Raw genomic sequence first — 15,213 nt, forward strand, 5'->3', positions numbered from 1 at the left:
CTAAGCTTGGTGTGGTTGCTGGTCACTGGAAGCAGTTGTCGTGGATTCTTTTATTCCTATTTCATTGCCCTGAATTGGGAGTTGTGTGGTTTGTTATCTTCAACACTTCACTCCATCTAGCCAGTGTTCCAAAATGCTTCAAGGAGTTGACTATCATTCCTCTACCCAAGAAACCACAGCCAACAACTCTGAATGACTACCGACCAGTTGCTTTAACCTCAACAGTAATGAAGTGCCTGGAGAGGCCGGTCAAATTTCATATAGCCTCAATCTTACCTGTGACACTGGACACACTGCAATTCGCATACAGGACAAACCACAGTACATGGGATGCCATCTCACAAGCTCTCCATGGAACACTAAGCCACTTAGAAGGCAAAAACTGCTATGCAAGACTGCTACTCATCAATTTCAGTTCTGCCTTCAACACTGTCATCCTTCAGAATCTGATATCAAAGTTACTTTAACTGGGCATAGACTCTCATTTATGCAATTGGATTCTGAGCTTCCTTACTGAAAGGCCTCAAAAGCTTCATGTGGGAGACAACAGCTCCGGAAGTATCATCCTGAACAAAGGAGTACCGCAGGGGTGTGTCTTAAGCCCTCTCCTTTTCACTCTGTTGACACTTGACTGCATGACCAGACATGAGATGAATAGGCTCATCAAATTCGCAGATTTTTGCAGATGCAGACTGTTATAGGCCTGATCAAAGACGGAGAGAAAGAGGCCTACAGGAATGAGATTGATCAACTACTGGTCTGGTCTGACAGCAACAATCTACCACTGAATGTCAGCAAGACAAAATAGCTGATTGTTGATTCCAAAAGATATCAAGTGCCACACAAACCTCTAGTGATGACAGGGATGACAGTGGAAAGGGTCAAGAGTACAAAGTTCTTGGGTGTTCATATCACTGAGAACTTATCTTGGTCAGTCCATGTATCTAGCACAGTCAAAAACGCTCAGCTAAGCTTGCACTTTCTAAAGAAACTTAGGAAGGCAAAATTACCAAGCTCCATACTTCAGACCTTTTATGGGGGGACCATTGAAAGTGTCCTGACCAACAGCATTGCAGTCTGGTATGGAAGCTGTAATAATCAGAATTGGAAGGCTCTCAAGAGAGTTGTAAGGTCGGAAGAAAGAATCATTGGCACCTCCCTTACACCTCTGGAAGATCTACACAATTGCTGGTGTATTGACAAGGCCAAAAAGATTTCCAGTGATCCAATGCATCCTACCAATGATCTGTACACTCACCTCTCCTCAGGCAGGAGACATAGAAGCCTACATTGTAAGGCCACCAGACTAAATAACAGTTTCTTTCCGCTCTCCATTAGACTGTTGAACTCTTGGAGAAAAATGAACCATGACGTCTGTTGCATAACTAGCCTATCAAGAGGCTTATTTTATGGATATGCAGTAACTAAGTGCAATACTAAGGTGACTCACCCACACACTGAAGGACTGTAAAGTGCAATATACACACTGTGCAATAATTCAGTCTAATCCTAGATATGCTGCTATTGCTTCAATTTTACTTTGACAATATTACCTTCATATTGTTCCTTGTCTCCTGTTCTGGGATGGGTGTGGGTCACTGCTGTCCTACTTTACTTACTAATTGCTACTTATTAAATTTCTACTGTGATATTTTATTAATTTTTCTCTGTCTATATGTGCAACTGTTTCCTGCATTGAGAACGAAGCATTGTAATTTCATTCAGCTACACTGCTGTCTAGTTCTGAATGACAATAAAGTTTTCTTTGACTTTGACTCTACTAGAGAATATAGGCTGTACCTCTGAGTGCCTTGTTTCAGTTATAAAATTATTCCAAACATAACAAATAAATAAGGATAAATGCAAAGTGTAAGCAAGTTAGCAACAAAAAAAATCAAGAACTATTGGGAAAAAGTAAAAGAAAAAAACAGTCCCTTGGATTAAATTGTTTCTGACAGTAGGAGTCATACTGTGTTTATCTCATATGCACCAGGGTTTGATTCTTATGTTTGAGATGGGAAATTTGGCTAGGGTTAAAATGGACTACAAGGGTAGATAGCTTAGTACTAACCTATGTACTTACATACACACACACACACACACACACAAACTTATTTGTTAATGCACAAAACAAACCATGTTGTTGTGTCTTTCAGCTTTTCCCAGTTAGGGGTCGCTACAGCGGAATTCCGGTCCACTAATGATTGGTAGTTGATTTTTAAGTGCCGCGTTACCAGCCCTGACACACAACCTTCAATGAAGGTACACCCATTCATGCATGTCTCCATGCAGAAGATGCTCTAGATGAGAATCGAACCGGGCAGCGTCTTACTGTGAGGCGACAAAGCTACCACAGCACCACCACCGCGGATATGTGTATATCAAATTCTCATGCTAATTATAATGAAAGGAAGTGTCTGAGCTAAAATTACCTTCATTTTAATTATAACATGCATTTTATAAAAGTCCAGTAATAATCCTAAATATCAAATCCAATAGCTATTTCTATACTGTGTTACATATACCTATCCTATTTTATGATAATCTTCAGTTGCTTAAACACTGAAGGAAGAAGAAAGGTTTCCAAAGCCCTACACCAATCTCTGGCATATATATATATATATATATATATATATATATATATATATATATATATATATATATATATAAATATTTCTGCAAATATGATTAGTTCAAGGTACTCTGATTGCGGCTTCAAGAAGTCTGTTAAGAATTCAGAATACAGTGAGACCTCATTTTTGATTAATTTTCCTCTTTAGTTCAACTAGGCAACAAGCTGACTTTCAGAGTATTAAGCAACATGTGTTGAATACTTAGCCTTGGCCCTGATGTTTCAACTGTCCAGGATGACTTTTGCAGACTGTCCAGATTTCCACCTGATAAAATGTGTGGTTTTCTCAAATATCAGTGAGGATTTAACTCATTAAATAATGACATAAATTTGTATTTCAGACTTAATTTCCTTCATAAAATGTGGTGTAACACAAATCATGTTATTCTAGCATCTTTCTAGGTTTAAGCTTTATAAAAGCAATATTTAAAAGCTGTCCTTGTTTTTGAGGCTTTGACACCCTTATTTTAGGCTTTGTCCAGATTTCTTGCCTAAGAGTTTGAGAAGTATGCCTCCCAGACAATGTTTTCATGAGAGACAGAGGCATATGTTATTTTTTTCAATTACCTAGTAATATAAATTTGGAGGGTGTAAGTGGTTCACCCCCAAATTGGCAATGCAGGGAACATGCCCCTCTTCCACAAAAACATTTATATTTCAGTCAGCCTGATTATCAAGGGATTTAATCTTCTGTTAGTCTTAGTGGAAGGATTTACTATATCTTTGTTTTAAAATCAAGAATGCACATTAAAATATGCTTGGCTTTGTTGCATTGCTGCCTCTCAAGCAATGTAGATGCATTGTTTGCTTTCTTTCTCTAACTGTCCTGGCAATCCCTTCAGTAGTGTATCCATATATGTACAAGCAAAAAAATGACATCAAAACAAATCCTTTTCTCCAAGGATCCCTTCAGTAGTTTACCCCTGTATGCACAATTACTAAAATTAAACATTTCCCCTAACTAGCCCTTCAGTAATCTGTCCATGTATGCACACAAGCACCAAATGACATCTAAATGAATAATTCCCCCCAACCCTTTCAGTAGTCTGTCCATGCATGCACACAAGCACTAAATGACATCAAAATAAAACATTCTACACTGACCCCTTCAGCAGTCTGTCCATCCAAGCATGTATGCACAAGCACTAAAATAAAACACCCTCTCTCAATGACCCCTTCAGTAGTCTATCCATCCATGTGTGCATGTATGCACAAGCACCAAAATGAAATATCCCCCCCAATGGCCCCTTCAGTAGCCTGTCCGCTCTTGTATGTATGTATGCACAAACACCAAAATGAAACATCCACCCTCCCAATGACCCCTTCAGTAGTCTGTCTGCCCATGTATATATGCACAAACACCAAAACGAAGCACTTCCCCAACAACCCTTTTGGTAGTTGCCTTTGAACATACATACACAAAACACAAATACTAAAAATTATACCAGAATGAAACAGTTCCCTCCAACAATCCCTTCAGTAGTTTGCCATCTTTGCCCATTGTATACACAAGCAGCATAATAAATAACCCTACTACTTACTTGTTTTTTTCTGCCATTACACTTGGTCTGTGCTACTGCTGTCTGTACAAAATGAAAACGCCAGCACCAATGATGAGCTGAGAGAGCTTTATTGAAACTGAGAACTAGACCGGTTTCAGCACATAGCTTTCATCAGTAGAACCACACTGAAACAAAGGAAAAGCCCAACAATAAATACCCCTTCCAATGAGATAATATTACATCATTTCCTGTCATGGACTGAGAACAATAAATCGGATAAATATACAAACCTGTATAATCAAAAAGCATATGTATTAGTGATAAATTGCCTACAAAAATAAATCCGGCACATGAAAATAATATAATAAAGGAGATATTACAACTTATCATTAAGTCCAGGGGAAAAAAGACCCCCAAGTTTCACTATCCATTTTCTTTCCTTAGTGTTGAGAATGTCATGCCATCCAGTTTTAAAAGCTCGATTATCTGTACTACTGTCTATAATGGTAAATGAAAATTTGGCAGTGGGATGGTTCAATGTATGTCTGTATAAGGCATTGGTGATCTGGGCATTCCTAATATCACCCAAATGTTCAGATATTCTGATCCTGAACTGTCTGGATGTTTGACCTACGTAAAAGGCTTGGCAAGTGCATGTGGCAAGATAGACAATCCAATCTGTACTGCAGTTACCAAAACAACGAATATTGTATAATTGTCCAGTATTCCTACCGGTGAATGTTTTGGTTTTAAATATATAGTTGCAAAAGCTACAGTGTCCACAAGGATATGATCCAACTAATTTATCCCCCATTAAAGTCGTCTGATGAAAAGATTCATCCCTAGGTGTAATTTTCTTGTAATGAGAGAAATGGGACCCTAATGACTTACCCTTTCTATACGAAAATAAACACCTATCCCCCAAGTGGTCCTCTAGTAGAGTATGAGATTTAAATATATTCCAGTGTTTATCCACTATGTCCAAAAGATGCATAGTATTTCTGCCATATGTAGTTACAAATCTCAAGATGTCCTGATTAGTCTGCTTCTGATGTTTATGATATTGTAATAGTGTGTCCCTGGTCTGATTTTTGGTCCATTGCATAGCCGAACAAACATTATGTTTAGCATATCCCCTTGTTAGAAACCTATTAGCAAGATCCTCATGATGTTGTGTCAAGTTCTGTTTGGAAGAACATATCCTTTTGAGATGTAGAAACTGGGATTTAGGAATATTGTTGATAGTATGTTTGGGATGAAGACTGTTAGCATGTAACAAGGTGTTATATTCAGGAAATTTACAGTATACAGAAGTTTTTAAAGTGTTATCAGGGTGACGTTGTAAAAAAATATCAAGAAAATGTATTTCATTTTGATGGTAATCAACAGTAAACTCTGCACCCCATATATTTCCATTAAGATGTTCAACAAACTCATTTAAATATTCACTGCCCCCCTTCCAAACAAGCCAACAATCATCCAGATATCTTCTCCAGATGTCAATTTCAGGTATATATAGATTATGAAGCTCATCATAGATGTTGTGTTCCTCAACATACCCCATATAAAGGTCATCATAGATAGGTGCAAATGAAACACCCATAGCTGTACCCTGTATCTGCCAATAGCAATCCTGTTTAAAATAAAAAACATTTTTTGTAAGAATGTGTTCAGCCATGCAAATCAATAATGTATTAAAGCCAGGGGGATAAATACCGGCTTTGTTTAACCAAAAATCTAGTGCAGCTAATCCAGCCCAGTGTGGAATACTAGTGTACAGAGATTTGACGTCAAGAGTACACATTAACCAATGTGGCTCTAATTGTGAATCCGAAACAATTTGCAAAAATTCTGTTGTATCCTGGAGTGTAGCTCTAACCAACGATAGAAGAAGTTTGAGCTTATCCGTGAGGAATGCTGACAAAGGTTCCGTAAGTGATCCAATCCCTGAGACTATAGGTCTACCCAGTGGTTGATGAGAAGATTTATGAATCTTTGGTAATAGATACAGATACCGTTTAGCAGGATCCAAAACTGTTAAATGTGATTTAGTATTAGCAGAAATAATACCTGCCTCAACTGCCTCCTGTAAGAAATCATCAATTTCTTTTTTAAAATTGGGAGTGGGATCGGTGGTCATCCTCATGTAATGATGGTGGTTAGACAGCTGTCTGTTTCCCTCATCCCAATAATAATCGGCATCCGTGATGACAACCACACCACCCTTATCAGCAGGAAGAATAACTATATTAGTGTTGTTCCTGAAGTGTGTTAAGGCTAGTTGTTCTGCCTTGGATAAATTGTGTTTAGTAATATTTTCTGAACCCAAATGGAAGTGTAGATCTTTAATAACAGCCTGCTGGAAAATAGCCACATGTTTTTCCATCGGAGGGTTAAAATTAGACCGATGGAATCTGAATTCGGAAGATCTTTGAGATGGATCCTGTTGATCTTGTTGTCTGAAAAACAATTTGAGATTAATTTTTCTACAAAATGCTATAATGTCAGAAACAAAAGAACTTTCACCAACAAAAAGCCAGGGATGAATCCAAGACCTTTATTAAGTAATGCATGTTCATTTGGTGTTAAAACATATTGAGAAATATTATGTACATTAGTACACTGAGTGTCTATTTCACTATTGACAAAAAGAGGTCTTCTAAGCTTTTTACCCTTGTGTTTTCTTCCTCCCCTATGTTTCCTACCCCTAAAGGGTCTTCAGATGTACGTACCCTTTTAGAATCTGGGGAATCACCAGTACTTATGGATTCCATGTCTGTTGTGGAGGACTCCTCACCAGAGGTGGTGTTAGTAAAAACACCTTTTTTCAATATGGATCTTGGTCTCTTTTTGCGAACATATGTAGGATTCTTAGTGCCTTCTGCAAACCTTACCCCCTTATGCGACTCAAACTGTCTGCCTTTATCATAGTCCTCCCTGTCCATCGAGAATTTATGTAGCTTCTTAGCTTTTAAATTGTTTTCAAGAGCCATAAGTTCCTTAGACAATTTGCTCAGGTTGTCCTTGAAATCGGTATGCTCTTCAAACTTTTTCAAATCGTTACATATTTTTTCAACCTCTGTGATGTTGGTCTGAACTGTTCTGTCATAAAAAGATGCCAGTATATTGACAAATAACATAGATGCTTGTTGCTGGGCTTGTCGCCAATCCTGAAGTAAAATGTCATCAGGTGTGCCAACCAATGGTTGTACCTTAGACCTGAGACCCCTAGGGGTTATGTTTTGATTTTAGTAAGCTTTAAACAGTTTTAGGTGCCAAATATTTGTCCTTAATGTTTTAACTTTGTTGCCCAACTGGCTAAACAATAGAAAGCAACCATCAACTGGATCTAAAATGTGGCATTCAGTAGAACCCGCTTGCGATGTACTTATGCCAAACACCTGAATATCATCTTTGTCCGCACACAAACCAGATAGTAATTTCTGTAGATCCATGACAATAAGTTGCCTGATAAAAGTGAGACAGTTTCAGACAAACTGAACCAGTAAATGGTACAGCCTGAACAAATGTAAAGGACCAATTCTAAATATCCTTGATTATAAATATATATCACTTTGAGCCGCAGAAGGAGGGAAAGATTAAGCCTATGTCAATGTGACCCTATAAGTAGGTTGACTGAATTCTGTCTGATAAATACACAGATAGTAATGAATGGTATAAAAAATATATGAGATGTAATATAGAAAATTGACAGTCAAACGTAATACACCTCAGAACCCTGATAGTTGTAAAGTTGACCTGTGATATATAATTCACCTATAGGCCCATATACTTAGTGTCTCAATAGTCCTGTCCTACACAATGACCAATGTGCCAAATACACACTAGTGACTAGTTCAACCAAAATGGGATGACAATGTCAAAAAATACAAAAATATGTAATCATGATAAAAAAATGGTTGCTAATAACCATATGATATATTCATATATGACCAAAAGGTATTATGAAATGGAATGGTCAAAAACTGATGCCATGAGTGTAAAAGAAAAATATCAAAGGGCACATGTATACATAATAAATAACCACGAACAAAGACTATCTAAACACTGTATGGTGGTCCCTATCCTCACTAGACAAAATATAGAAAAACTTAGCAACTGACCCGGATTCAAAAAGGTACAAAAATGTCTTTCAGTTCTAAGAAATACATAAATAAAAAAATGCACTGATAAAAAAGAGAAATTGTTAAAAATAAAGTTTTCTTAGGTTAGACTAACCTAGTTAAACATATCTCACTATTATTCTGCCTTCCCCTCAGCAGTTCCAATTCACAGTTAACTTGGTCAATGAATTTAACCAAGTTCCAGGTCTTGATTTTTTTTATAACTAAATGCACCCACAGTGAGCTGTGAGTTATTGTCTTTTTGGCAATAGAAACTGCTTACTGTGGGCGCCAAAGATATAGCCCAGAGAAACTGTCTTTATTGCACTGTGCTCCCTCTACCTGTGCAGTCAGTCACAGGTTGTTTTGGGGTGGTGCCCATGAAGATGGCATAAATGGCAACAGGAGGCAAGCAGCAGCTTCTCGGACATCCATTTAGGATTATGGGTTGTTTCACTTAACGAGAAATTAAAAAAAAAAAAATATATATATATATATATATATATATATATATATATATATATATATATATATAAAGAGAGAGAGAGAGAGAGATAGATATATATATGTGTTGTTGTTGGTGTCTTTCGGCCTTTCCCGGTTAGGAACTCCGGCCCTAAATATATATATATATATATATATATATATATATATATATATCTATATATATATATATATATATATGTGTGTGTGTGTGTGTGTGTGTGTATGTGTGTGTGTGTGTGTGATTAATATTTTTTTATTTGACATAGGCAAATTGCACCCTGCTCCAGACAGTCCAGCCAGACATCACAGTTTAACTGATTATGCAATATGCCATGCTCTCTAAACCTCATACTGGTCATTAACAATATAAAAGAAACATTTCATAGAGTACACTATACAGATATTGAGCCAGTGTTATGAAACATTAAGCAGTCTAACAATACTTCATAAGGAATATAATTGCAGTATATAAATTGAATGGTGCACCACCACTAAGCCTGAAAATGCATTGCATTTTCCTCCAGAATGGGAGACCATTCTGCATGATAGCATCCTGAGATGTGGATTAAGGTTACACATCACTAACTTAATAACGAGCAGGTACTATGCTAGAAAATGAACTCTATAACAACTGCAGAGAGCACTTGCAATACATCTCTGGCACCCTCATTTTGACATCTTCTTTCCACCAGCTAAGAAAGTCTGGATGACACCACCGCAGGTCATTGTAGTAATGCCTGCACTGCTCACCAGAGTGAGGTGTACCTGTAGTATCCCTAACAGCCTTCGTGACAGAGTGCCAGGCATCCACATTATACTGAGAGCCCTCATACATGTCCCCAAGGAGGAGCTCTTAGCTGTCATTGCACAATAAGTAAAGAAAGATTTTAGACTCCTTAGGGTATCACCATGACACCACTGCTATACATCAACCTAAACACCATTGACTGATATGGTGTGTTGGATCTAGGTTCTACATGCTATACCAGAGAATCATGGCTGGCATCTCATGTCCATGCCCATTTCACATTACTCCAGTTGGCACTCAACAACATAGAGTAATTGAGTATCATGATCTTTGGCAGGGTGTCAGATGATATTTACCAATATTATGGAGGTTCAAATGTGGCAGAAAGGTATGAGAAATGGCAGAACATCTATGCACTGTATGCATACAGTTGAACACAGAGTAACATTGTCCTTTTTTGGTTCACTGGCTGCAGTTGTACAGTATGAAAGGTAACATCCCTGCTTGTATCATTGACCCACCTAGGTATGATAAGTGTGCACTAAACATGCTCATGCAGAGTGCATTACACTATGAAAGTCTCTTAGCACAACTATGGCTCTAGCTGCTATGTGTAGATTGAGAAATTCAGAAAGATTTATACATAATCATCATGCTTAGAGGCCTGAATCCATGTAATATAAACCCCAGAAACTGCCTAGAGCCTCATTGCACTATGGAAGAAAATGTAGGGCACCATTACTGATGCTTGCTACACTACACTTCACTTGTGTGAAAGCAACTTGTGAAGTAGGAAAATAATATTACTGCCTCTGTGCGGAAGGTTCTACTTTTTACTAACTATTGCTTTTGCTGCACTGTCTCCCCTACTTTTTACTAACTATTGCTTTTGCTGCACTGTCTCCCAGATGTGTTGCTTGTACAAATGTTGTGGGTAAATGTGCATGTTTTGCAAGTGTTGTTACTCTTTCTAACCTACTGCTGCAATGGTGAGGGAAAGCAGGGCAGGTGTTAGAAATCTGAGGGCATGATAACTACATGCACTCTTTTTAGTTGTGATTTTGTAAGGTGACACTTACTATGTAAAATAAGAGCTTCTGCATGTGTAAGGAGTGCTGTCTGCTGTTGTCATAGGACTCTTATTCAACCGACTTGCATCTGCCGAGTGCACAGGTGAGACATGCCATAACTAAGGTCAGTCATCAAGACTCAGCAAACACTACGCAGTGTTGTCTAGTCTTGTATACTGAATGCTTTTCTCATTTTTATTTATTTATTTTGTTGGGGGTGGGGCAGAAACAATTACACAGCTGTAGTACCAAAGCTGAACAAACTGTTTAGGCCAGTGGTTTCCGAGATGGCCTGCAAGAGAGTCATATACGGTAAACTGGAGAGGGTTAATTTCCTGTTTTTACTTTATTGCTGTGTGTCTATGGTTGGGGGGTTTGAGTGTTTTTTGGCCAGGAGGGTGGGACAGTGGCTGTGGTTATGTCACATTTTCAGGTACACAGTATATTAACCTACCATGCATGACAGTGACACATGCTGAATTGTGAACTGCATGTGCCATATGGAAGGCAATATTTAGTGTTATACTCACGTGATGGAGTCCTACTCCAAATGGTATCATGCCTGGCAAAGACAAGACATACAAATGCAAGCTCTCCTATGTGGAGAATGAAATCTTGTTGCAGGTCCTTCATTCCATGGCCAATAGACTTGCATCCGGCAGAATTCTGACTGACTCCTCAGTGAACCGTGTGTGGAAGGATGCAGTCACAAATATTAATGTTGTCAGTGACTGAGATGGAAACTATGAGCATGTCAGATGCTTGGCCACTGTCTTGATTAGAAATGTATGAAAAGCATGCTGCCCACCTTGCATAAGAGGGTAGGGAGACTGGAGGTGACCCATCAACCTAAACACCATTGGTGAATATGGTGTGTTGGATCTAGGTTCTACATGCCCCAGATGTCTCCACTGGGAAGCTCCTAGAGTGTTTCAGTACTTATCAGAAAGAGCATAGTTCTGATCTGTGTAGTGCAGTGCATGCCAGTCAAGTTCTGTTTTTCCTGATAAGTAGGAACTTCAGAGCTACAACCTTTATGAGCAACTGTAAAAGGCAAGGTTTATATTTTTCAGTATAAAACTATTTAATGTGCCTATTATTTCTGCACTGGGAATAAAGTAGAGGTATTGGGTAATACTTATACTGGGTATTTTGTTTTGGTGACTTCACAGGTGATGCACTATCTGGCTCCATCACCGTAGATATTCTGCTGCCTGATGTTGAAGACACGTCTGACTCTGACATTGATGGCAATGAACAGCTGGCAATGCCATAGAGCATGGAGTCAGTATTGGATATGAGGAATGTGTAAACCAGATCCCCTAGCCAGGCAGTGAACCTGGCCTTTGTGCCTGTGGACCCTACACAAGATACATGGAGTTCCACTGAAGGGCAGATTGTTGGTGACTTACCTAGCTATGAAACTGTGTCTCTATCAGTGGTACAGCTATCATAGTCTACCACAAGTTCCACAGGGTATGAGGATGACCTAGTGAGCGGACGTACTAGTAGCCATGGATGCCATGAATACCAATGCCTCCCACTCAGAATTAGCTATCTCAATGTCTGTAGGCTGGCAAATGTAGAGTGGCATTGTACAGGCACAGTCTAGCAACATCTCAGTCTTTATAGAGCTGGTATGCATATTACAAGGTATGTGTGATTAGCTACAGAAGGACATGTTCTAGTATCTTCAGGCACAATTCAGGCCCTATCTTGCTCACAGGATGCATACCAGTCATGTGTGAATGAGTCACTTAGGTGGTTCACATCTGGATCTAGTACTGTTTGCCATTGTGGACATCATCAGCATTATCTAGTTTGGATGTGCGTATGAACAGGAGTGGATGCCCATGAGGATGTGGCACACATGCCAGCCCACATCTGGCAAAAGGTGCTATTCATGGCTAGGCATAACTACACAGCACACTCACCTCCAGACAAGGCCTTGTTACTCTCTGTGGTACTCTGAAAGATACAACTCATGTGGATGGGAACATGCATGGGAAGTCTGCACATCTTCTATGGGTGCCCTGGTCATGTCCATAATACCCAGCTACAGTAATGCAAGATCTGTTGAGGCTGTGTTCCCAAGATACACACATAAAATGCATAGTAGACCTCAGTTACACACACACACACACACACACACACACACACACACACACACACACACACACACACACACACACACACACATGCACACACACAAAAGCAATTTCTCAGAACGTTTTGCAATAGGCCTCTCCTCCTAAACAATTATTTTTCAGTCATATTGGCATACACACATTTCCCTACTGAAGGCACTGCACATTCAGGTTCCTGCCCCATCAGTGCAAGATGACAACTGTGCTTTTGGACTTTGTTACTTGGGTTGCCTATATCTGATGACAGTGTGGACAGTCTGTGCATGGCTAAGCATCATCTGGTTATAGGTTTGCATGTATCACTTTTACTGCAGTGTTTATGCTTTACTATGGTACAAAGCTATGTGTGAATCATTGCCTCTTGGTCAGTGCCACGATGTATTCCACCCACCTTTATCTTGCATGGTTATACCGTGTTGCTTTATCATCTGCTGACTCCTCATCTAGCTTACCCTATGCTGTCTGGTGCAGTTGTAGATGTTTCACCTGCATACATCATCCCTACTGCAACTGTTTCCCCATAATTATGTTGTGTAACATTGTACATACTGAAAATGTTTTTGTACATGTGTCAAGGTTCATACTGCATGGTATCACAAGACACATCCAAGCATAGCAACTGTATTACTTTAGCAGCCCAAGCTCATATTCTGTGGTGATCCAGGTATGTGACAGGGCATATTCATAGCCACTGTCTGTCAAGATAAGTAAATATTTGATAGGTGATATCAACCATGGCTAAAGGGCATATTCAGCATCACCAATAAGATGCCTCAAAGGAAAGTCACCTAGTCACAAACTGTTGATACAAATCAATTTTGTACAATATGTGGGAGTTGTGAGTGTTGAATGGGTGACCTGCATGTACATTGTAGATAATACATTACAGACCACCTAGCAGTGGATGGAGTGCATCTTTTTAAAGGAAATGTATTAGTGTCATGATTACTACTTATGACGTATTGCAAATACTGTGGATTAATTATCCATACTTCCGGATTTGTTATGTTATGGATTTTATTTCCTCAGAATTTAGTGAATGTAATTTTTGTAATATAATGCATATAAAATGTGTTATTACTAATAACATTTCATGTTCTAACAAGAATACATTTGTGTAACTGTGAGTAGTAAATTCAAAATTTGGAATCAAAACTTGCATTATTGGTGCAGTCACTCATATGTTAGTACTTTAATACATTGAACCACATAGACATTTACATAATAGGTGTTTTTGGACAATCAGTAATACATAATTATACATATGCAAGTGTACTTTAAATTAAAAAAAAATGCCCAGTCAGTAAACAATTAGGGTCAATAAGAACTCAGCATGACCACAAAATAAAAGGTAAGCGCTTTTGCTCTTTTCATAAATATTAGAACTTCACAAGACCATAGACCTAAAAGAACCTAAGTTCATTTAAACATTTAAAGTAATAATCTTATGTGAAAAACTACCAGTAATAATGTATAATAAGTTAATTGATGAAATAATTATGAAATAAAACTTATACCTATATGATATACAGATATTATTCACAATTATACAACGTCCCCCCCATTAATATTTAAAAATGTGCACGCTGATTGGTCAGCGTGCACGTTGTAAATCAGAGTTATAGTAATGGAAAAAGGTCCGGTTGCTGTACTTTTTCCATTACTATAACTCTTTTTTTTACAGCAACGGAGAACGCAAGATCTCTGTTGCTTCACACTGTCTCGCTATGTTAAACGAGTTTAACATAGCGAGACAGCTTTAAAAAAGCAACGGAGATTCTCCGCTGCTTTTTTTAAAGCTGTCTCGCTATGTTAAACGAGTTTAACATAGCGAAACAGTTTTTAAAAAGCAACGGAGATCTTGCTTTCTCCGTTGCTTTTTTCAAAACTGTCTCGCTATGTTAAATGGGTTTAACATAGCCAGACAGCTTTAAAAAAGCAACAGATATTCTCAGTTTCTTTTTTTAAAGCTGTCTTGCTATGTTAAACTCATTTAACATAGCAAAACAGTTTTTAAAAAGCAATGGAGATCTTGCTTTCTCCGTTGCTTTTGCCCACAGCTCTGATGTACTGTGTAGGCATGCACATGCGCAGTACATCAGAACTGCCGCAGAATACCAGACAGCTGCGGAAGGGCAGCAAGGAGGCATTATACAATAGCATTATTTAAGAAAAGTAATTTTTTTTTCTTAAATAATGTCATTGTATAATAGCAATAACCCACTTCTGGGTATGGGTAATGCTGGATTTACCCAAGGTTGGCTTTGTTTGGCCACTTGGGCTTCGCCCTCGTGACCAAACCACATCAACCGTGGGTAAATCCAGCATTACCCACACCCAGGCGCGGGATATTGCTATATTAAACATATTTAAGGTTTTAAAAAACACTTGATACTAATATATTCATTTAAACCTGCAAATTTATCTGCTTCTAAAGCAATCTGCCAACATCTCTCTTTACATTCAAGAAAACTTGAAGAATCATCTCCATGATTAATATCAAA

Source organism: Protopterus annectens, chromosome 10.part0, assembly GCF_019279795.1.
Source record: "Protopterus annectens isolate FY-2018-M chromosome 10.part0, PAN1.0, whole genome shotgun sequence".
Taxonomy (NCBI): Eukaryota; Metazoa; Chordata; order Ceratodontiformes; family Protopteridae; genus Protopterus; species Protopterus annectens.